Source organism: Daphnia magna, linkage group LG5, assembly GCF_020631705.1.
Source record: "Daphnia magna isolate NIES linkage group LG5, ASM2063170v1.1, whole genome shotgun sequence".
NCBI lineage: Eukaryota > Metazoa > Arthropoda > Branchiopoda > Diplostraca > Daphniidae > Daphnia > Daphnia magna.
In genome coordinates, this window is record NC_059186.1 from 4,653,943 (window position 1) to 4,675,440 (window position 21,498).

The following is a 21,498-nucleotide window of genomic DNA, read 5'->3' on the forward strand; positions in this document are numbered from 1 at the left end:
TTTGCTTTACAAAGCCATGCTCGGACATTTAATAGACCAGATGTTGTTGTATTTCTATTGTCTGGTTCCCGGTGTGACGGTAGAAGCCGCCGCCACCGCAGCCCTCTTCTTCTTCTTCTTCTTCTTCTTCTACTTCTTCTCCTTCTTCTGATAGCTGAAGCAAAAGCTTTGCTGTCGGAAAGCGTTATTAATTAAAAGTTAAGCGCTTTATTGAGTTTGTTGATGAACAGCGTAATTATTCCTTATGGTACAAGTAATATAAATAAGTCAGGATGGCCGAGCGGTCTAAGGCGCCAGACTCAAGGATAAAAACCTTACTTCTCCAAGAGAAGCATCAGAATTCTGGTCTTCAATGAAGGCGTGGGTTCAAATCCCACTCCTGACAGGTTTTTCTCTTGGAAGATGTACTTCCGGAGTAGATTTTTCATACGAGTCTCTTACAATAATAACAAGCGATGGTGGTATAGTGGTTAGCATGGTTGCCTTCCAAGCAATCGACCCGAGTTCGATTCTCGGTCATCGCAGCAAATTATTTATCTAATTTGGAAAATCATGAATATTTAGGAGTGAAGTCTGCCACCTGTTGTCTAAAATTACAGTCATGAGCAAGAATGAATTAAGTATGGAAAAAACTACAAGGAAAATGTCTGATTCCTAGGCTAGGTAGGCCAGGTCAGAAACATGAAGTATTAATGGAGATGAATATGATATATGCAATTAATGTGTTCCCAATACATGGCAAATTTTTTATGTTTATTCCCATACCGGGAATTGAACCCGGGCCTCCTGGGTGAGAGCCAGGTATCCTAACCACTAGACAATATGGGATTAGCGTTAATAATTTTTACGATAAACACTTATTTTCTTTATCTTTATCTTATTTTTCCCTTCCGGAAACCTCTCCATAAAAACTAACCACTAGACAATATGGGATTGGCATCATAATTTTTACGATAAACGCTTAGTTGAAACTAACCCTTTACTTTTTCAACAACCCATGCTTTGCTTTACAAAGCCATGCTCGGACATTTAATAGACCAGATGTTGTTGTATTTCTATTGTCTGGTTCCCGGTGTGACGGTAGAAGCCGCCGCCACCGCAGCCATCTTCTTCTTCTTCTTCTTCTTCTTCTTCTTCTTCTTCTTCTTCTTCTTCTTCTTCTTCTTCTTCTTCTTCTTCTTCTTCTTCTTCTTCTTCTTCTTCTTCTTCTTCTTCTTCTTCTTCTTCTTCTTCTTCTTCTTCTTCTTCTTCTTCTTCTTCTTCTTCTGTCGCCAAAACATTGGTTCAGTTCAACCAGGTTGACACAAAAATGCGGTTGATCTCAACTGAACCTCATTTCTGATCAACCAGGTAGACGCCAAAACGCGCCTTTAAAATGACTACCATAGTTTCCCTTTATTCTCTTCCTTCAAATTCCAGACCGAACAGCCGCAACGCCATCTATGATGCTTAACATGCGAAGCTCAAAGCTTTCCCATGCAAAAGGTAACCCAGTTACTACTCCTGGTGTTCTTCATGGTTGAGTTGAGCGAAGCTCGTTTTTTTTAGTTGAGCACCGCTCAAAATTTTGAGTTTGAGTTCGCTCAAAATGTGAGCGTGCTCATGGCAAGTATGGCCAAAATCAAGGAATTTCAACATAATTTTTTTATTTAACGTCATTCAAGCGAATTTATGACATTTAAAATGTGAAGGAATTCATATTTAGTTCGAATTGGCTTGTGTAAAAACAAATTCAACTCGAATTGCGGTTTTTGACGTGAATTGATTCGGGTGGGAGTCTCAGGGCAGTGTTCTGTCGAAAAAGGAAAAACTTTATTCGTTTTGTAAACGAATACGGATAAGAAGCTCAAACGAATAAGAATAACGAATAAAAATGACATTTCATTCGCGAATACGAATAATATTCGAATAATGAAGAAGGAAAAAAAAGGATGTTTTATTCGCGAATACGAATAATATTCGAATAACTAATAAAGAATAAATTTTCGAATAAAAATGGAATTTAGGCCATTAAAAATAGAAAATATTTGTACTAAACAGCAATCAAAATCAGTGTTGCCAACTTGCCGGGTTTTCCTCCATATCAGGTGTTTTTGAAGCGCCCCCGGGAGATATACCGGGGATCGACAAAAACCGGGCTTTTCTCCTTGATTTTATAATTTTGTTCTAGTAAAAGAAAAATTCTTCATTTAATTAAATAAATACTGGTGTAAATCGTAAAACCGAAGTTTTTTTACACTTGAAATCGCTTTTTCATACTTAATTCTGAGTCATAGATAGATGGTTCAAGTACTCCATGCTGGACGCCTGTAAATAAGCCACACCCCATGTCACTTTTCGCGAACTAGATTTTTACACGTTTACCATAGGCTCGCTCCCTCCGACAGTGTTTGCACCATGTGGAGAACTGATGCACTACGAACCGACGTGGCGACGTGTTCCGAGGAAGCAGGCCGTCTTCATTATTGGGCTCATCTTAACGACGCTGTTGACCTGTTCGCTCATCATTGCCTTCGTAAGACCCAGTCATTGTGGACACGTCGAAGAAGGACTCGACTTTCACCAAGATGTCACCGTGACCCCACTACCAAAAGCGATTGCCACCAACGGCGAGCCTTTTCCATGGAACGACGTCCGACTGCCGGACTTCATCGTCCCGCTGCGCTACAGCGTCGTTCTCCATCCCAATCTGACGACGCTCTTACTACGCGGGCAGATGGAAGTTGTTTTCGCCGTCCAGAAAGAGACCAATTTTATTGTCTTTCACGGCAAGGATGTCACTTTGACTGTCGTTATGGTCAGGGATAAAAACATGAGAGAGATCATGACAACTCGGATGCTCTACTATCCGTACCATCAGCAAATCTACATCGAGCTGAAAAATTACCTTATGCCAGGCAACAACTATTCGTTGGCACTGCGATACGAGGACATGGTCCGCACGGATCTCGAAGGGCTTTACATCTCAAGTTACAAATCGCCTGGTGGAGTGAAACGGTTAAGTCATTGGCGTTGTTGTTGTTGTCGTCCTGCACGAAAGAGGCTTTTAAGAAACATTAATGGGGAAAAATGGCGTGAAGGATAGGAAGTCATGAAGGTGAAATACGTTCCATTTTAAGGCGCTATAAAGACATGCCACAGAGTAGTTATTTTTCTTAAATGGATATATAGTCAAGATTTATGGGCTAGCTGTCCAGGTCTAAATAGGCAAGAGAAATATAAATGGAAGTTTGTTATAGAGAAAACCTATACCAGCTGATAAGGAGTTGAAAGAGGTTTTTTTCACTGCTCTGTCAGTCTTGCACAAAGGGCCTAGAAGGTAGTCAAAAGAGTAAGAATCAAAGATTGGGTTTCCCCGGACAACAGCACTCTTTTCATTTTGTGATTGCTAGTAGACTGGTAGAGTGACACGCTTATTGAATTGGAGAAAACCTTTTCACATAAAAGGTTCACTGCCAGCTGATGCTCTCAAGATGGAAAGAAAGCTCGCTTTCCTTCCATAAATGAGTTTCATTTGCACACAAAAAGGACCAAGATCGAAGTCATTTGGGGGTAGAAAATGACAATCAGAACATGATAACTAGAAAAAAACACGTGAATTCACCTGCTTGATTGATTATATAACGCTGATAGGTACTTGGTGACGACTCATTTCCAACCGACATCAGTACGTTCTGCTTTCCCCTGTTGGGACGAGCCCAATTACACAGCTGGTTTCAAGATTGGTGTCGTGCGTCAACGTAATTACGTGGCCCTCTCCAATATGTCACTGGACAATACTGAAGATGTTTCCATCTTTTGGGGCAGTGGATTAATAAGGCTTTGATTAGTTTTTGTTTTGTTTCTTTTTTAATTCATGCAGTTTTTTTTTTTACTACTTGGGGCTCTGAAGATTCGATCTGGTGTCCAGATCTGTCTTCAGATGATGGGCATATGGCAATCCGTTTTACGGATTGCTTTATTAAAAATAAAACGGATTGCCATAGGACCGTTAGATGGACAGAGCATTAAAAAAAGGGAACCAGAGTCATAGAGGGATGGTTCGATTGCGACGACTTTGCGTTCATTGCGAAAAGTTCACAGATTAAACTAGAATTGAGTGATTGACATTTCCAAAAATGGTCAAAACTTTCTGGGTCTGAGCAAGTAGCCATATACAAGCAATATCTGAAATAAGAAAATTTAAATGAATTAAAAGAAGGCCACGAGAAAGAAAACACCCACATAAGATTACAAACCGGACCCTTGAAGTGGCATCAACATAAATCAAGGAAATTCTCACGTATCCTCTTCAGATTAAGAACAGGACCCAACAGACTAAAAGCTCAGATAGCCAGACTGAGCCCCCAACAGAATCCAACTTGCCAAGACTGTGAAGAGCCAGAAACAACTGAGCATGTCCTCCTACGCTGCACCGCCCTAGAGATGGAAAGATTAGAGCTCACTCAGTATTTCATCACAAAAGAACTCAGCTTCAACCTATCAAACGTTTTGGGTCTCAATCTCGAATTAAGTCACAGCATCCAATTTGAGATCCAACACCACCTGGTTAGATACCTAACAAACACAGGGCTCATTAACAGAATCTAATCTACAAAACAATCAAAATAAACAAACATAACAACAAACAAGCACTCTGTTCCACTACATACCTTAAGGCACCCACCAACACCAGAAACAATGCTAGAAGAAGTCTTTAAAAACGAAAACACTTCGGACGAAGCTCAAACAAATGGCTCCCATGCACCCTACAAACTCCTAGAAAGCACAGAACAGACAAAGGACAAAGAAAAATCGAGAAGAAGGTGGGGGCTAAAGGGCTACCCTCTGCCCACCATCTGAAGACAAATCTGGCCACCAGATGTCCTCTTCATAGCCCCATGACATAAAAAAGAAAAAAAACATCTTCAACACATCCTTCATAAAAGAGCTCCGGTGCCCGAATCTAGAACACTACGGTACTAGGAGATAAATTATAGCATACGTATCTACATGTGTTACGGCCAATAAGACTAGATGTCCCTTACGGCGCTAGCTTCTTCGCAAAAACTTTGGGTTTTCGGTCAACCTAAATTTTTCCTTTGAAACCCATTGAAAGAACGAACTTGTTTATCTGCTTGTGAATCCCAACATATTCCCCATTAGAAAAAATCAAGCACACTGAAGCATTGACTATTGCATGTCAAACGACCACAATTATCTATGACTATGTAAGGAACGATCAGCCGCGAACCTTTTTTTACCACCGCCGATTTCACACCTCCGATGTGCGACCTTGGTTCCCACGGAGAACCCTAACCCGAAAACCCTTACCCGGTACCTTTTTACACTTTAGTGTTAAATTTACACTAAAATATTCTCTACCTTTCCCCGTATGTTAAATTAAACTGACCTTGTTTTCCCGTATAAAATGTTTCCCCAAAACCCTGACGAATTCAGTCTTTATCTAGTGCTCGACTCGACAAGTTCTCTTAATTTTGTAAGTGTAAGTGTTTGTGTGAATAAACTGTTTTGTGCCCCGACCCGCCGCGTTCTACTCTACCGCCGCTAGTTGTCACTATGCACACACTGTAAGTCTACCTAAAATTCCCCTTTCTATCTCGTCTTATTTTGGAAGCCTACTCTCACCCGGAGAGTCAAGCTTCACATTGGTGACAGTGAAATTCGAACCCCGAACCCCCGTTAGAGACTTGAATTTTCCTATACCTTTCCGGTACCTCAGATAGCGCCACCTTTAATTTTTTCCCACATTGCCAAATATCTATTGATTTTTTACCAATAAGCGCCACTGCTAAAGGAAATTAGAACTTATTCGCCTAAAAAAAAAGTAAATGGATAATTTTACAAAAGTATTTCGAAGCGCTGGGAAAATAGTTACAGGATTCACGACCAAAAATAAAGGAGCCAGAAAAAATCAGGGTCCTACAAGCGAAATAGTATATTCTCAGATACAGCCACAAATCGCCCCAGATAACGAATCCCCTAGCAATATCAACCTACTAACGGACAACGAAGTAGAAGAGCACAACCTCGTCGCTCAGTGGGATAGAATTAGGGAAGAAGAAACAACGCACCTAGAGAGCGACCAATACGGAACACCCCCTTTAGAAATTCTAAGACAAGCTCAAGCACTTATCGCAGAAGATCGTGGTCAGCAGGGAATAGAAAACGAAGCCACACAACTTTTCTTCAACGAGAACCTTACAACACTAAAAACAGACACAACAGGCACCCCAAGCTTTAACAAACAATACGCCGATTTACAACTTGAAGACGTACCAGAAGAAGAGATCTTACACGAACTACTATTTTTGAGGGAACTTAATTGCCAACCTGAACTGTCTTACGAACAAATCAGAAAATCATACCGAGCAGTGATACAGCAGTACGGCGAGCATTTTTATACACCAAAGGAACTTTTCCGATTTTTGAACCTCAGAACATACCTAACTCCGATACCAGAAGCTCTCTACCCAAACCCTTCACCAGTAACCGCAGGTCAGACGGAATCGACCACACTGGCTTCCCGACAAAACCCTAACCTGGAACTAACCAGTTTTAAGGCAGACATACCGCACTCCGTCCTCACACCACACCCGATCCGTGTAACTAGTAGAGGAAACCCCTTTTCAACAACCCAGGAACAAGAAACCGGGGCAAGAAGCAAAACAACAAGCAGACTAGCAGAAAGAGAGTTACGATCTTCTACAGTAGCAACACATAGGGAAACACCGAGAAACGCAGAAAACCTCCCACCTCCGGTTTCAAAGAGAGTATCATTCACCCCTCAATTATCAACGACAACAAGACAGAACACCACAAACACAATGAACTATAACCCGCGCCCTCAAGCCAGTACTAACTCAAGCAATCCCGAAGACGACTTGGTAGCGGTATTCCGAGCTTTAACCAGAAATAACTGGTCAACTGACGAAGCCGCAAATTTCGTAGCCACCCTAGTAGGAAACAACACAACCCGAGCATCCAACCCTCCCCAGTATACGTCTACACCGAACCCCACCTTGTGGCAAAATCCGATGAGCAGTACCATCGCCCCTACCTTGCAGAACTACCGAACGACGGCATCAACAATAGCCTCTCAACCAAGCTACATGACCTCAAACACGCACCAACCACAGCCTCACTACAGACACCACCAATCAACAATCAGCGAACTAGATATACAAGCAGCCCGGCTGCTGACACAAATTAGCGTATTCTCCACACCAGGAAACAACGCCGACTTCAACTCCTGGCTAAGGCATTTCGAAAATACCTTGGACATTGGCGATTTCGAAGAACCCAAAAAAATTAAATATCTCCGATCCAAACTAGTGGGTCCAGCAGGAGACTTCTTGGAACAGTACCAACTCCATCACCCAGTTGAAGCAACCTGCTATGAAACCCTCAAGCGAGCGCTCAAAGAAAGATTCATGGGAAAAAACATGGAACACAAATACCGAACCTCGTTCAACAGCTGCAAAAGGGAACCTGGAGAATCAATCAGGAACTTCGCACACCGAATCCAGAAACTTGCAAGAGGAGGCTACCCGAACGTAAGCCACGAAGTAATCGAACAGTTGAGCAGGGATAAATTCATGAACGGACTAGCCCCCCAACTTCACGATCGACTATTCTGCAAGGATTTCCCCTCATTCGACCAGATGATCGAGACAGCAGAACGACACGATTCAGCTCTGGAACTCATAAATTCAAGAGAAAACCCAGGCACAGGAGACGCAGCAGGGCCCCTAGCAAGGAAAGAAGACGAAGCAAAGGACATCTCCGACCTCATGAGGGAAGTAATTAGATCAGAACTCGCCAAGAACGCCGAAACGAGGAGACCAGAGCGAAGGGAGCCGAGAAATGGGCAATACGACACGTCCGATAAATTCTGTACATACCACAACATGTACGGACACGACACCAATAACTGTGCAGCGAGGCAATACCAGAGGAGACTAGTGTGCGAAATATGCGGACGTAGGGGACACAACCGCAATTCCTGTCGCGCTCCCGGAAACCAACCATCATCAGGGCAGCAACCTCCAAACAATCCACCGCCGAGGGACTATTTTAATCAGCCCCCAAGACCGCAGCAGCAACAAACGCCGCAATACCCACCACCTACTGCAAACAACCCTCCAACAAATAACACCGCAACCGGACAGTTAAACGAGTAACCACCGATAGACATGTCGGGCCAAACGGTGGAAACGATCCTAAGCCCCGCCAATACGTAAGAAGTGTGCAAAATAAAGTCAGACCTCCAAGAATAACACTAAAAGCAGGGGAAGTAACATTCGAAGCCCTTTTCGACAGTGGTGCAGGACAAAGCTTACTAAACAACAATTTATACTCGGCACTCGGTGGAAACGTAGTGAATTTTTCTCCAGAAGTAGCGGTAGAGCTATTTGATATAAATAACAGGCGCTTAAAAACCCTGGGTACAGTAACCCTTCAATTTCAGCTAGTGGACGAAGAAAGTCCCGATCTCCTAGTTCAATCATTCATCGTAGTGGACGATATTACCGAGAACTGCGTACTAGGTTTAGACGCACTCTACGGTCACAAGTTCATCTTCAACGGCAGTGAGAAGACGATTTATCGGATGAGAAAATCGGATCAACCTACTCATGAGCCCGTTATGATAACTCCGCGCAAAATCACTATTCCTCCATACACAGCCCAAGTGGTGGAGAGCGAACGGGGGGGCGGAAAGCTACCCCCGAACATCGCCTGTTCATTTATACCAGCTCCAGAACTCCCGAAGGGAGTCCGCCTTGACCCCTTCGTTTCGAAGAAACAAGGAAATGGATTATTTCGCATCGTCATCATCAACGAGACCGACAAACAAATCACGATACCAGCCTTTCAAGTATTAGGTACAGTAGTCTTCACCGAAGAAAAAACACAGCACACAGTTGCCTCCTGCTCCTACCAAAACACGCCGACTGACCCCAACGTCTTCGACGAAGCCCTGGCAGAAATTCCGAGCAAAGAAAAACAAGCCCTACTGGAGCTCCTCGAAAATCACGCCCATCTGTTTGCTTTCAAAACAGAAGATCTCGGAAAGACAGGACTAGTCAAGCACACGATCGACACGCAAGGCAAAGGACCTCTCCGCTCACGGCCCTATCGGAACTCCCCACGACAAAAAGAAGTCGCGGAGGAAATCATCCAAGAACTACTCAGACACAAGATTATACGACCATCTGTTTCTCCTTGGGCATCGCCCATTGTTTTGGTACGGAAAAAATCGGGAGAAGAAAGACTGTGTATCGACTACAGGAAACTAAATTCCATCACGAAAAAAGACTCATTTCCGCTGCCAAGAATCGACGACGTATTGGACCTCCTGCAAGGACAGAAACTATTCTCCACCTTAGATCTCGCTTCAGGGTACTGGCAAATAGAGATGGATGAGCAATCCAAAGAGAAGACTGCTTTTATTGTGGACAATAATTTGTACGAATGGAATAGATTAGCATTTGGGCTAACAAACGCCCCAGGAACATTTCAACGTTTGATGAATTTTGTGTTAACAAGCGTCCTCGGTAAAAGTTGCCTCGTTTACTTAGACGACATTATAGTATTTTCCAAAACCATCGAAGAACACGTTCTGCACCTGCGAGAAATTTTTGGACTATTGGAGAGAGCTAACTTAAAACTCAAGTTATCTAAATGCAAATTCCTGCAAGAGAAGGTAAATTATCTTGGCCACATCATATCAGCCGAAGGAGTAGCCCCCGACCCAACAAAAATTGAAGCAATAGCCAATTACAAACGCCCATGCACCGTGAGAGAACTTCAATCATTCCTAGGGCTAGCCTCATACTACCGTCGGTTCATCGAGAAATTTTCAACCATAGCACACCCCCTGCTAGTACAGTCAAAAGGGCAACCCAAAGATGAGATCAAATGGGGATTGGAGGAGGAAAAAGCCTTTGAAACCCTCAGGAAGAGCCTGATAACAGAACCAGTGCTGTCATACCCGGATTTTGGTAAAGAGTTCATAATCTTCACGGACACAAGCGATCACGGACTAGGTGCCGTCTTATCTCGAGAAATCGACGGAAAGGACAAGCCAATTGCGTATGCCAGCAGACATCTTAACGACAGTGAAAGAAAATACTCAGCGGTAGAAAAAGAAGCAGCAGCCCTGATATTCGGGATAAAACGTTTCAAATATTACCTACAAGACGAACCCTTCGTGATAGTAAGCGATCACTGGCCCCTGCAATGGCTTCAGACCTTCAAGGACGAAGCAGGGAGATTAGGCAGATGGTCGATAATGCTCGGTAACCTAAAATACACGGTACGATATCGGCCAGGACGGATAAACGAAAACGCCGACTTCCTATCACGGATTCCAGTGGCAGCCGTGCAAGTGCAGCCCAAAGACGCCGATAGTATAAAACAGGAACAGAGGAACGACCCCTTATGCCAAGACATCCAGGCGTACCTAGAAAATGGGCTTTTATGGGAAGAAGATCGACGACAAATGCCAACCTGGGCAAGAGAAATCGAACTATTTACCGTCGAGGATGGCATATTATGCAGGTGGTACACGCCTCACTCCGAGAAGAGGCGACAATTTGTGCAGAAACAAGTGGTGGTACCAGCATCCTTACGAAAGGCGCTAATGGAAGAATATCACGACTCACCGCTTTCTGGCCACCTCGCTTACCGAAGAACCTGCCAGAGGTTACGTGATAAGTATTATTGGCCAAGCATGCTCGAAGACGTTAAAGAATACTGCCAGAAATGTGAAACGTGCGCTCGACAACGACGATCAGACAACAGAGCGCTTCTATATTCGCTCCAACCCGCCCAAGCCCCATTCGAAACATTAGGACTAGATTTCTTGGGCCCTATTAACCCTACATCCTTCGAAGGAAATAACCACATACTTGTGATAACAGATTACTTTACCAAATGGGTGGAGGTCGTGGCGCTTCCAGACCAAACCGCAGTAACAACATGTAAGGCCCTAGTGGACAAAGTCATAAACTACCATGGCCCTCCTCGGGTAATCATCTCAGACCGTGGCACGAATTTTACATCGGAGCTATTCAACGAACTTTGCAAGGCTCTTCGCATCAAACACTGCACCACCACCGCGTATCATCCACAAACCAATGGATTAACCGAACGTTTCAATAAAACCGTCGTAGAAATGCTAAGAAAGTACATCTCCGAAGGATACGAAGACTGGGAAGACATGTTGGGACACGTAGCATTCGCTTATCGTCATTCAATCAACTGTTCAACGCACGAAACACCGTATTTCCTGAATCATGGACGGGATGCAGTCATGCCTATCGACCGATGGTTGCAGCCAACCTCCTCCGATCCTATTACACCGCAAGACTACAAGAGCCAAACGATGAAACGCCTCCTTAAGGCTTTTGACCTCGTAAAGGAAAATCTAGAGAAAGCAAGAACCCAGCAAAAGGAACAATACAACAAACGAGCTAAAACGTTCGAATACCAAATAGGGGATAAAGTACTCCTCGACGTACGAACCATCAAACCCGGGACCAGCCGTAAACTAAATCCCAGATACCAAGGCCCGTATCGAGTGACCAAAATTAACCCGAACCACACAGTGGAGATACAGGCAACACCAGGTACGGCCCCGCAGCTAGTTCACACCAACCGAATCAAACCACTACTAGAAGCTATGATCTGGAGGGACGACCCCTGTCCCGACTTTGAAGACCTCCGGCTAAATCCCGCAAGACAAGTAATTGAAGAAGAAGAGGAAGAAGAGCTCACACCGGTAGAAGACGACACAGCCGAGTTCTCTTACCCTCTGGAGGCGTTTTCCCTAGACCTCCCGACAGATGAAAATGAAATAAACATCTCAAACCCGTTTTTCGGATTCACGCCGCCAGACCAGGGCGACGAAGAGTTGGCACAGCCAGCCAGACCGGAAAGACGCGTAGGGCTACGGCCATGGTCGTCAATACGCCCGCCAAGAAGATAGTCGAAAAAGTTTTGCCGTATATACATGTGTCGCATGCTGAAGAAGGAACTGTTGACTATGATCATATAACTCATGAGCTTCTCCACCTTACAGTGTTTTTCAGATCCTCACGTTAGCCGCCTGTTGTGGACTGAATTTAGCGTTCAACGCTACGACCTGCGATTGCGACAATGCCATTCATAAAGGATTCATTCAGTTTGCTGACGAAGGATGTAAACACAAAATCACTTCAACGGCCCCTGTTTGAGTATATTATAACGTGTATTCCACACTCCCGGTCGCGCAGAGATTTTTAGCACACACATGTACCCTGTGGAAGATGAGCAAAACCGTGTATCTTGACTTTTTACAGTGGGACCACGTGAAGGAACACCGCACGCCGCTAGACGTCACCGCGGCCGAATGCCGAAGATTACGTGACTCACGGCTGTGCGACAGACAGCCTATGAACACTTTAGGTTCCAACAAATGGTCCTTGGAAGGCTCGCCCCATGTGCAAGGTAGTTGGCTGCAAACCAGCACGGACTATCTGATAAACTGCCGATTAGAAGAAGTGGTCCTCGAAACAGAATGCTCGGACTGCGTTATTAGCTCTCCCATAGGAGACATTCCGGCATCCGCCAACGGCTCCTTCGTGCACAATCTCGTGACCATAGTGTGGGACAATTCATTGAAAGAATCCCAAAAATGCCAAGCCAAGCAAGTTGAAGAAGGACTAGCAATGCTGTACGAAACAACAGACCCCAAAATTTTTCGAATCCGTGATTCTAACAAACAACTAGACTTCGTAGTGAAAAATGTCAGCGTCGGACTTTGCAAGCCGGCCACCAATTTCTCAAACTTTCGACCGGTATTAGGAATGGATCGCGTAGTCGCTTCTTGGATTTACGCGAACAGTTCCAAAAGTGATGCGAAAATAGGCAATAAAAATATGAACATCTCAACTCTGTTGCGCGCAGAAATAGACGCCGTAGCGCACACGCAGTACATCCGAGATGTCGCAGTAGAAATGTCAAATGGACTAGCGGAAGAAATCCGAGCACTCCAGTGTCAAATTCGGGAGACTGCGCATAAAAATGTTATTGCCACCGCCCAGTACAACGGCTGGCTAGCCGCCAGTTATCTTAATCTTCCCAATTGCACGAAACTACAACCAACCGGTAAAGACGTCGCAGTGCTTCAGTGCACCCCCCGGGTAGTCCCCTTCTCAACACCCATTACTGACTGCGGTCCCCAGCCAAAAGTAGGAATTTCCACCATCAGTGTGGGAGGATGGGAGCTAACGGAGTACAGGGAGTGCTACTGGCATTCCGATTTCGTCAACTTTAACGGCCGCGCTCACAGCTACAGGAATGGAACTTGGGAACCCATCGTGCCCTCTGTAGCAATCAAAGGCACCAAGCTAATTAACGCCTTATCGTACGAAGTGGATAATACGCTCGGCACAGTACTACAACTACATCCCGCATTAAAACAGAACCCGCTGAGCCCAGCCGAAGCCATGGCGGACATTCTAGCAACGGTCCACGAACACAGCACTAATGACATAAGACTCACGCGCCGGGTCAGCAACGTCTTACTAAGCGCTTACGACGCACCACACGTCTCCTTTATGGCAAGAGTCGGAAGCTGGCTTAGAACCTACGGCTCATTATCCGGAATAGGTATCGTCCTAGCCCTAGGATTTCGGTTCTGTGAACTAGGATCCATTCTGTCGAGATTCATCCCATGTCTACCCTGTTTATCGACATGCAACCCCTTCAGTTGGCTGGCAACAAGAGCCACAAGAGAAGCGGATATAGAAACAGGCGGCCGAAGCGCCACAAACAGTACACCATCGGTACCAATAAATATCATCAACGTCCCTCCGGCAATGCCGCAAAGCAACACTTCCGAGACATCCCAGACAATAAATAGGATATCAGATGGAAGAGCAGGTTCCTCACACCGGCAAGCCGCCCTTCTACTCCAGCAACAATAAAAAAAAAAAAAAAAAAAAACCTCGTTTCACCTAGACAACAAAATAAAAAATTCCGTTCTATTGTCAAAAGTAGCGCTAACTGTAACCATCAGCCACCAGGTAGCGGAACTAGACATCACAAATGCACTAACAGAATTTTTCATTCAAAATATAGCGCCATTGTTCCTCCTAAAATAGCGTAAAACCATGTAATTCGTTTAATAATTCCGCAATATGTGTTCCCACTCTTTCACGGGTACAAAATTCCAATCCACCTCCTGCAGATTACCCGCTCCATATCTACGACCTGCTCCCATGGTAGTAACCCTTTTCCCACGGACGACCTTACCTGGACATAACCCCCTTCCACCTTACATTTTTTCCCACGGTTTACCTTCCGCAGTCCGTTTTTTCCCACGATCCGTGATTGGCTCACCTAACCATTGCCCCGCCCGCTTACCTAACCCTGTTCACCCGTTCGCGTTATTTAAGCCCCGACGTGTCTTCGAAAAAATCAGTCTACACCAAACCCGTAGCAGCTAGAGGAACCATGGCCAACGCCTACGAAACCTGCCCCGTCTGCAACCATAGCCATACGGAAGATTCCTGCCCGTGGTGCCAACCCGCCGTACCCAGTCCTCAACCCGAGAAGAAAATCTCATATCATCGAACTACCCTCGGGTGGCGCACTCATCAAAACTATCGGAACTGCTCGGGCGCCACCTTCATCTGCGTCCGGTATCACGGAGGAGGAGACGACAAAGACGATCATCAACCCTCTGCCTGCAAGCGTAATTTACAATCGGCAGCGCTAAACGACAGCATCGAGCGCCACCACAGCAAGAAAAGAAAGGCGGTAACCATGGAAGAGGATAAAAATTCATGGCTTATTACGGTCACCCCAGGGCACTTCATCACTGACGACGAAGACTATCGTATACAAGAATACGTGCCCACCCGTTACCATGTCAACACCGGTTACGCGAAAGAAAACGTCTACGAAGACCATCTTCCCAGGTGCTCCACTCCATCGTCCGAAAGGTACGATCACGTCAACCCTATGGAAGAAACCATCTGGGAGCCGCCATCATCTCCCATTCGGGCACAAGAAGATGCCCCAGTGCACGACGAGATAGAAGTCATCAATATATCCGATTCACCGAGCGAAACTTCGGGGTACCACTCGTTCGACAGCGAAACCACTCTTCCCCTAAACCCTGCAACATGATTGCGGGACGCAATCTTTCACGGCCGTAAGGTATGTAAGGAACGATCAGCCGCGAACCTTTTTTTACCACCGCCGATTTCACACCTCCGATGTGCGACCTTGGTTCCCACGGAGAACCCTAACCCGAAAACCCTTACCCGGTACCTTTTTACACTTTAGTGTTAAATTTACACTAAAATATTCTCTACCTTTCCCCGTATGTTAAATTAAACTGACCTTGTTTTCCCGTATAAAATGTTTCCCCAAAACCCTGACGAATTCAGTCTTTATCTAGTGCTCGACTCGACAAGTTCTTTTAATTTTGTAAGTGTAAGTGTTTGTGTGAATAAACTGTTTTGTGCCCCGACCCGCCGCGTTCTACTCTACCGCTGCTAGTTGTCACTATGCACACACTGAAAGTCTACCTAAAATTCCCCTTTCTATCTCGTCTTATTTTGGAAGCCTACTCTCACCCGGAGAGTCAAGCTTCACAACTACAATCGAGAAGCAATTTGTTAATTGCACAACCTCTCGTATGTTCATAGTTCACAGGCAATAAACATAAAGCATAGCAACAAAGGTAGATTACGGGCGTGCCAGGGTGAAAAGATGCTTACTATTAAGAGCCGCATGATGACTTTTAAATTTCATGTTTTGATTTCGATTTGCTCTAATTTTACGTAAACTTAATTTCTCTCTTTTTCAAATTCCACTTCTATTTTTACATTATTTTTTAGCAGCTATTATTCTGTATCACAAGCGGAAGTGACTCAGTATGTTCTGAAATTAGTAGATATCACCATGTTTCTTGCACCGGATAGAAACAGGTTGCCGTAATATGCATTATTAGGCCAAAATATTTTGCCGTCGCCGGTCTTATCTTGTCTTTCATTCTAACACGATAATACACAACTAATAAAGATTTTTGGGCCCAATAGTTAACGGAGCAAAAGGCGCAGGGAATATACGTACACAGATGTGCTTGTTTAGTTGAATGTTGGTGAAGTCGTCGTAATGGGACAGAGCAACTCGCTGCCCGTCAAAATCAATGAAGATGGAACTGACCAATTGGAGGTGAAAGGATACCAGGTCCAATGAGGCATGTGTGCTTTGGCATGTCTAGCCGTGCTTCTAACGTTCGGTCTACTACTCATACTACTCGTTTCACGAAAGGACATAAAAATGTGGATGTTTTACAAGGAATGTCCCCTTCAACATGCTTCAAAAATACTAGTCAAGTTACAAGCAACTTAACTTTTAACTGAGAGTGATTTAGTTACACCATAAAACAGAAGAAACAATTGTACGATCGAAAACACAAAAAGGATTCGTTTGGGGTATTTTTTGAAGAAGATGCACAGGAGGAAAGGTGCGGCCCGATCCTGCAACCCAAAACTCGAATTTTTGTCAACAAAAGGTTCAAATACGTATGGGATATCGAAACACTCGAGTTTACTCAATTTCAGTACGTATATCTAAACTAATGTCATAAGTTTGATCAAAAACTAAAACAGCAAAATCGATTGTCGCAGATGCTACGATGCCAACATTGAATGTATCATTTCATGAAAATACGATGGATTGAACATGCAAGATGTTAACGAAAGGCAGCAGAAATACGGAGCAAATTTTATCCGGATTACAATGAGACCTATTTACCATGTTATTCTTAAAGAGGTACTTCGAATGTGAGTAGGAATTTAAAAAAATATGAGTTGATCTAATTGTTCTGTTGCCGACAAGATTTCCAATCCCTTCTACCTCTTTCAATTCTACACTATCGTCGTTTTGATGGCTCAAGCTTATTACGATTACTCATGTCTGGTTCTGGCAATCACGATGATTGCAGTTGGTTCCAATGTTTACGAAAGAAGAAAAGTACTCCAAAATTATTATTTTCCCTGGTGAAACTAGCACATGGTTGCATTGAAGAAAAAGGTTCATGTGGCAGGATTGGCCATTGTTATCCGCCACGGAACAGGTAAACGAAAGCTACTAGAGTTAATCGTTTCTATAAATATAAATACATTTGTGATGCAGAGAAAAGGATTTTAACTCAACACTCGTACCTGGAGACATTCTGTGCATCAACCCATTAGATGACCAAGTACCGTTTCATTGTGATGCTGTTTTAGTGAAAGGAACTTGCTCAGTTGACGAGTCCGAGTTGACCGATGAAAGCTATCCCATCACAAAGGTATGCCATATCTATAAAAAAAAATCTTGATTATTTGGATTTAAAACTTTTTCTGTTTTCGATTCCCAATAGATGTTAACAACTTGTTGGTAAAACTTGTTGTTGAAACTTTCGCAAGACAACTTGATGACCTTGGGTCACCTCTCACTGAAGCACAGATAATTACAAAAATTACTTGTACTCTTCCTCCCAGTTTTAGGCCACTCTTGTCTGCATGGGAGAATCTAGAGACAAGCAAGAAAACTTTACAGCTTCTCACAACTCGTCTCATCAGAGAAGAAAGTATGAATAAAGTTTTTGGAGATAGCAGCTCGTCAGATGCAGCCTTTTTCTCCAAACAGTCTGGTTTTAGGCTCAAAGCTGATGCAAGTAAGATGTCTAATAAGCAAGTAAGATTCAAGAGGAAGTGTAACTATTGTACTGAAGAAGGCCATATTGAAGAAAGATGCTGGCAGAAATCTTTTGACTTGAAAATGGCCCAGTCACTCAAAGTGCATGGTGACGAAACGCAAGCCAAATTCGCCCACCATATGTCTCCTACTCGCAAAGAAGAATCACATCAAGACTGGTCTGGTGACTATGCTTTTCGTTCCTATAGTTTCTTCTCAAAAATTAAAAGGCGGAACTGGATTGCTGATTCTGGAGCGTCAAGGCATATGTCTGATCAAGAATGGTGTTTTATGAACTATGTGCCCGTGAAAGCAGGAACCTGGCCGGTTTCCGGAATAGGAGAGGATTCCCAACCTTTACAAGTTGCTGGTTATGGTGACGTCCCGGTCATGTGTTGTGTAGACGGAAGCTACAATCGAGGAGTCCTTCAAAAGGTTTTGCACATCCCTAAACTCGGTGTCAACCTATTTAGCATCAAGGCAGCCACTAGTCAAGGATTTAAAGCTGTCTTTACAGACTGTAGAGTTGAATTGATCAAGAACGGTGCAGTTCGTTTAGCCGGAATGAGTAATGATAATGATCTGTACACTCTAGATGTCATCAGCTGTCATGGGAAGTCAATCACACTCGAACCCAAGATGGAATCTTTCTCAGCCCTGGCGAAATCGACACCCCAATCAGTACACCTCTGGCATCGACGTCTCGGTCATGTTGCAGTTTCTACAATAAAGAAGATGGCTGAAAATCTCATGGCTGATGGACTTGTTCTCAGCGAAGATTTTAAAAAGGACATCGTGTGTGAAGGGTGTATTTATGGAAAACATCACCGTCTCTCTTTTCCGACCGGTGGTCGAACTAGAGGTAAGAAAATTGGTGACCTCATTCACTCAGATGTCTGTGGACCGGTATCAGTCCCCTCCCCTGGTGGTGCTAAGTATTTTGTAACCTTCAAAGATGACTACAGTAGCTATAATGTCATTCACTTCATCAAACAAAAATCAGAAGTTTTTGAACTCTTCAAGCAATTTGTGAAAAGAGTCAAAGTTGAAATAGGCAATGAAGTTGTCTGTCTAAGAAGTGACAATGGTGGTGAATATGTTGGCAAAGAGTTTGAAACATGGCTTCTCAAGAATGGCATACGCCATGAGACAACTGTTCCATATACCCCAGAACAAAATGGCGTGTCCGAGAGACTCAACAGGACGGTACTCGAATCGGCTAGAAGTATGCTTCATTTCTCTTCTTTACCTTTAGAGCTCTGGGCGGAAGCGTCTTACTGTGCCGTTTATCTACTCAACCGGGTGGCGACCAGATCCGTTGAGGGAAAAACTCCATATGAAGTATGGATGGGAGTCAAACCGAATGTTTCCCACGTCAGAGTTTTTGGATCCACGGTGTATGTGCACATTCCAAAAGAAAAAAGAAGCAAGTTTGATCCCAAGGCAGTGAAATGTCATCATGTGGGCTACTGTGAAACTCAAAAAGCTTTTAGAGCCTGGGACCCTGTAAGTCGTAAATTTTTGATTTCCAGGGATGTTGTTTTTCAAGAATTAGATGATCGGGCAGTTGAGATCGAGCAGCCAAATAGTATTTTTGAGCTTGTGGCCAATTCCTGTTTTGAAGAGGAAATGAGACTGCCTCAAGCCCCACAACTCGATGTCTCCATTCAATCAGAGAACATTCAAGATGAACCGGCTTTATCCATAGAGTCTCAAGAAGTGGAAACTTCCAACCCCAGCCGTGAAGAAGCTAACACGAAAGAGTTGGCCGGAAACCCTAGAACTGGTGAAACGCAAGAACCTTTCCTCGGACGAAGAATTCGGAGACCACCGGTAAGGTGGATTGACGAGTCTACAAACAAGTTCTACGCAAAATTCGCTGCTCTGGGTGCCGTGGAAGAGCCGACAAATTTTAGGAGCGCCATGGAATCCCCTCAAGCAGACCAATGGGAGATTGCGATGGAAGAGGAAATTGATTCTTTGATAAATAACGAAACCTGGGCGCTGACGAACCTGCCACCTGGTCGACAAGCCATTCAAAACAGATGGGTGTACAAGTTGAAGCTAGATGGAGAAGGAAAAATTCGTCGTTTCAAAGCCAGGCTTGTCGCGAAATGCTTTACGCAGCGCCCCGGAATTGATTTTCATGAAACCTTTTCGCCTGTTGTGAAGTATGAATCTTTACGTGTCATTCTTTCCATAGCTGCTGTGTTGGACCTCGAGATGCTACAGCTCGATGTTAAAACTGCATTTTTGAATGGAGATTTGGACGAAGACCTATACATGGTTCAACCCGAAGGATTCATTTCTCCCGGTCATGAAGCAAAAGTGTGCAAATTAAAGCGTAGCCTGTATGGACTTAAACAGGCTTCTAGAGCCTGGAATCTGAAGTTTCACAGTTTTCTCACTAGTTTTGGTTTTGTCCGCAGCAGTGCAGATCAGTGTGTTTACGTTCTAAAAGAAGAAAAATGCCTAACAGTGATCGCGATCTGGGTCGACGACGGCTTAGTCTGTAGTAGTCATCCCTCAAAACTTGCCAGTGTGGTGGATTTTCTAGCCAAACCATTTGAGATGACGTCTGGTCCTGCTGATTGTTTTGTGGGGATTCAGATAGTTCGAGACAGATTGAAGAAAACTATTCATATTTCTCAAGAAAACTACATCAAGCGACTTCTTGAAAAATTTCGCCTATCTGACTGCAGCACACGCGTCGTCCCTGCGGATCCATTTACGCGTCTATCAAAAAATCTTGGATGCGACTCGTCTAACTGTCAAACGTTGTTGGAGCCGTTTCGTGAAGCTGTCGGCTCTCTTATTTATGCTGTCACTTGTACCCGAACTGATATTGCATTCGCTGTCAGCCAGGTTTCACAGTTTTCTAGTTCTCCAACAAAGGCTCACTGGGACGCCGTTAAACGGATTTTTTCGTACCTGAAGGGGACCCTGAATTATGGAATCATTTTTAGAAATTCTGACTCTCAAAATGAGCTCCTGGCCTACACCGATGCAGATTTTGCTTCAAATCTCGATGACAGGCGTTCGACAACTGGAGTTGTTCTGCTGCTAAATGGAGTCAGTGTAAGCTGGAAAAGTCAAAAGCAAAAGTGTGTCTCATTATCAACCACTGAATCCGAATATGTGGCTGCTGCCACGGCCCCCAAAGAAGTGGTATGGATGAGACGTCTTCTTCAAGATCTTCGTCTGCCGCAATCTGCACCTACTACTCTATTTTGTGACAATCAGTCTTCAATAAAACTTGTTAAGAATGCGGAGTTTCATCAGCGAACGAAACACATCGATGTTAAATTTCATTTCCTCCGCGCTCTGCAAGAGGAACAGGCTATTGACGTCACCTACATTAATACTGATGTGCAGCTGGCCGACATTCTGACGAAAGCCCTTAATGGACCAAGATTTTCAAAATTGAGAGAAGAGATTAATATTACTGTCCATGATTGTTAAAAAGTTTATTGCCTATGCTTGAGTGGGTGTGTTGAAAAAGGAGGCAAGCAGAGGCTTCTTTATTATGATGCCCGTATTCCTTTTTCGTCGTCTGAATACTCATGTCATGTTCATGTCAAGTGCGTTCTCTCTCTATCTCATGTCAGTTGCAATAAAGGTAATCACGCTGCACTAAATTGTCCTGTCATATATTTTATTGGGCAATTTCAACAGGATGAACTGCTGCGCACTTGGGAGAGGGATGGCCAAATAGGCTCAGGAAAATCTTTTGGGAGGATTCCCACATCGACA

At 44.1% G+C, this 21,498-nt stretch overlaps 1 long non-coding RNA gene and 3 other non-coding genes across 4 annotated transcripts; 2 read left to right on the forward strand and 2 right to left on the reverse strand.

Moving 5' to 3' along the window:
* The first annotated feature begins 266 nt into the window (after nucleotides 1-266).
* On the forward strand, nucleotides 267-385 carry Trnal-caa. The gene is made up of 2 exons: nucleotides 267-304; nucleotides 341-385. It is a non-coding gene; the product is annotated as a tRNA-Leu (tRNA).
* Nucleotides 386-452: 67 nt separating this feature from the next.
* Nucleotides 453-524, forward strand: Trnag-ucc. Its single transcript has one exon. It is a non-coding gene; the product is annotated as a tRNA-Gly (tRNA).
* Nucleotides 525-756: 232 nt separating this feature from the next.
* Nucleotides 757-828, reverse strand: Trnae-cuc. Its single transcript has one exon. It is a non-coding gene; the product is annotated as a tRNA-Glu (tRNA).
* Nucleotides 829-2,728: 1,900 nt separating this feature from the next.
* Nucleotides 2,729-4,156, reverse strand: LOC116934652. Its single transcript, XR_004400843.2, has 4 exons — nucleotides 3,605-4,156; nucleotides 3,253-3,494; nucleotides 2,888-3,199; nucleotides 2,729-2,786 (listed from the first exon to the last, which is right to left on the reverse strand). It is a non-coding gene; the product is annotated as an uncharacterized LOC116934652 (long non-coding RNA).
* Nucleotides 4,157-21,498: the final 17,342 nt, after the last annotated feature.